The following is a 3,738-nucleotide window of genomic DNA, read 5'->3' on the forward strand; positions in this document are numbered from 1 at the left end:
CAGGGCTCGATCCACGACCCCAAGATCCCCAACCTGAGGCAAAACCAAGAGTCAGAGGCTCAACCAAATGAGCCACCCACGCACCCCAGTTTGGGAACTTCTCCAGAGCTTTGGGGTCTGGCTGGAACAGGATCTTCCTTCTTTACCAGCTGTGCAGCCTCAGGCAAGTTGCTTAACGTCTCCCATGCCTTGGCTTCCTCATCTGGAAAATGGGACTAAGCATCCCTAACTTATCTAGTTGTGGGGCACTTTCTTTCCAGCCCCAACAACATCTGCAGCACTGGGACCTCGGATTCATTGGCAGAATGTACCCTCCTTCACCTGGGGTCCTGGGGATGAGCTCTTTATTTAGAATGGCTCAGTGCTTCAGGAGCCAAACGTCTGAGTTCAGTTCCTGGTTTCATCTTTAACCAGCTCTTGGTCAAGTCTCTTCCCCTACATGTGTGAGCCTCAGTTTCCTCAACTGTCCAAACTGTACCTGTGTAATAGGGTAGTTAAGATATTTCAACATAGGGTGCCTGGGTGCCTGAGTCGGTTAAGTGTCTGTCTGCTTTTGGCTCAGATCAGGATCCTGGGGTCTTAGGATGGAGCCCCACATCAGGCTCCCTGCTCAGTGGGGAGTCTGCTTCTCCTTCTGCCCTTAACCCCCCCCCCCCCCCGCCCATGATCTCTTTCTCTCAAATAAATACTTAAAAAAAAAAAGGTATTTCAACATAATAATGCAGGTAAAGTGCCTAGCTGGGTGCTTTACACTGAGATGTGAACAATCATCACCATCATCACTGACGGGAGGTCTATTATGTGTCTGGCACTCTTAGGGAGGAAAGATGAAGACAAGCACAGGTCCTAGAGTTTCCTTGAATGTCTGACCTCAGACTCTTTGCTCCTGCCACGCCACCATCTGGGTTGGGCTTCCAAGGTGGGTCAGATTTGAGCAAGTGGGGGCGGGGTGGGGATGGAAGGGAGGAGGAGAGGCCTTGTGGATGCCGAACCATGGAAGCAAAGCCTGGAAATGGGAGCATGTAGCACATGCATGGAAAACTGCAAGTATTTTGGTTTGGTTCCACTGGGGCTTCTTGTCCATCTCACACAGATCTTAGCTCAAATATATTAAATGGCTCCTGCGCACCCCTCTAAGGACTTCGTAGCCAACACCTTATTGAATCTGCACAGTAAACAAAAAGATCACTTTTGCCATCCCCATTTCAAAGATGAGGAAACTGAGGCTCAGAGAGGTCTGTGACCTGACCAAGAGCACAAGCTGGGAATGGATGGGGCAGGGATTCCAGTTCCAGGAGACAGATTATAGATGTGAGCCACAGGAATTAGTCGGTTCCCAGGCAGTGAAACTAAAGCCAGCCCTGGCGGCCCGAAACTCAACCACAGAGAGCTGGCTCTTGGCCCCCTCACTGGCTCCCTTCTTTCGTCTCAGCCGCACCCTGCCACCCCCAGTTCCCTTCCTGGCCCTGGGGCTCTGCTCCTTCCCCAAACCTGCTCGGCCACAATTTCTTCCAGGATCCCTCATCTGTAAAATGGGGATAATAACAATGCCTGTCCTGGAGGGGTGTTGTGAGGGTCATTACCACAACCATCTCAATAGTGTCTCGAAGTCCTGTGAAATCGGCCGAGTAGAAGCCTTGTCTGTACTTGATGGTTGAGAGGTGGAGCAACAGCCTACCCAGGGTTGCTCAGCTAGAAACTGGACAGTGGGACTTGAATCGGAGCCTCATTGTCACTAAACAGAAGTTTGTTTGTTGAGTCAGAACATGCTAGGCGCGGAAAGAGGGCAAGAAGCACTCTGACTGGAAGAGGAGAGGCAGGCGGGGAAGGCTTCCTGGAGAAGGTGAGGTTCAAGCTGGGCCTTGAAAAACAGTGAAATACGTAGACTGCGGTGAAGGAGTCTGTGTACTGGAGATAAGGACAGAAAAGTAACCACAGCTGCTACTTCTTGAGGTTCTTTAGGAACCAGGCTGTGTGCTGACAGCTGTACATTATCTCATGAGATTTCCCCACAATCCTAAGAGGTGGGTGTTAATAGGAATGAGAAAGGTGAGGCTCAGAGAGTTTATAAAACTTGCCTGGGTTCACACGGTTGGTAAAGTGATTGGGTCTGGATTTGAACCCAGTGCTGTCTGCTGGTAAGTCTGGGCTCTTGGTCACCTTGCCTTAGTGCCACCTTCTCCTGGAGACCCGAGGACAAGGACCAGGTATTAAGCAGGGGACTGACTCTGGAGGGTTTCGAATGCCAGCCTCTGAGGTGCATAGAAATCACACAGCACCAGGCAGGAATCAGCAGACCTGGAAGTTGAGTTTCTGGAAGCTCCACCACTCACTAGCCAAGGTCACTTCTTGGAGCCTTTGCATCTCTCAACTGGAGAGACCGGGAATGTAAATGGATGGTCAGCAATGAGGGTTTTGAATGAGGAAGAGAGAGGGAGGCTCTTGTGACAAAAGGATTGTTTCGGAGACACATGGAGATGTTCAAATATTGACGGAGTGTGTGCTCTGGGACTGCCACTGAGGACAAGACAGAGCTCTGCACTCTGGACCCCCATCCCCCATCCAGGCCTGCAAGGGGTAGGGCACAGCCTGGGAGGGGAGGAGAGAAACCTTTTTTTTTTTTTTTTTTTTTGAACAAACAAGTGCTCAGAAGCTGGACGGTACAGATTGCCCTGCCAGTTCTCAAGTCAGTGAATCTTTCTGTGTGATCTTGGGCAAGTTACCTAGCTTTTCCGCCTCTCCACCTTTACCAGGAACACCATCACGCCTCCTCCCAGGAGTCAAGGAACTAAAACAAGTCATGCAGTGACTTAGCAGGGTGCTTGGCATACCATAGGCACTCAGCAGACGTTAGTATCCTCCTAGGAAGAGGTGTAAACAGTTAGGCTCCACCCATAGCCCCCTGCCAAGAAAGAAAACAAGCTCCTGGCTTTCCTTTTTAGCGGGGCAGAAGAAAGGATATAAAAGCATATGTGGGGCAGCTTGAGTGACTCAGCGGTTGAGCGCCGCCTTCAGCCCAGGGCCTGATCCTGGAGTTCTGGGATCGAGTCCCACATCGGGCTCCCTGCATGGAGCCTGCTTCTCCCTCTGCCTGTGTCTCTGCCTCTATCTCTCTGTGTGTCTCTCATGAATAAATAAATAAAATCTTAAAAAAAAAAAAAAAGGCATATGTGCTAAGTAAGCAACCTTGCAAATTAACCAAAGGCCTTCGGCCTGGGTAATGTCTGGGCTCAGGTCTGAGCTCAGGACAGGACTCCGTGTGCAAACTCGCCACCTCCGGGGCAACACGGGCCTATTCCTCAGCCGGTCCCGCGCCGCTCCGGTTGCTTCTGCACCGAGGGACGCAAACCAGCCTCCCAGCCCGGTGGGCGGGCTGCTAGGGCCGGGGCGCGCGGGCGCCGGCAGGTGCGGCGGCCCCTTTAAGCAGCGCAGCTCGTGTTGCAATCGCAGCCGAGGGGACGGTCCTTTCCGGGGGGTGGAGCCTGTGCCTGTCGCGGCGGCCAATCAGAGCGCGGCGTTTTCCGCGGGAGATCCGAATTTCGCGGCACGCAGTTTGGCGCTAAAAAAAAAAAAAGAAGAAGAAGAAGAAAAAAAAGGAGGCAGAGAAAGGCTTGAGAGCCAGACGGGAGGGAGCCGGTGCACTCGGCCCCTTCCCCGCCTGCGCGCACCGCCTCTCCTCCGAGCGCCCGGCGACCGCAGCGACCCCTGCGGGGAGCCAGCCGGACCCTAAGCGCCGAG

The sequence above is a fragment of the Vulpes vulpes genome, chromosome 2, assembly GCF_048418805.1.
Source record: "Vulpes vulpes isolate BD-2025 chromosome 2, VulVul3, whole genome shotgun sequence".
Lineage (NCBI taxonomy): Eukaryota > Metazoa > Chordata > Mammalia > Carnivora > Canidae > Vulpes > Vulpes vulpes.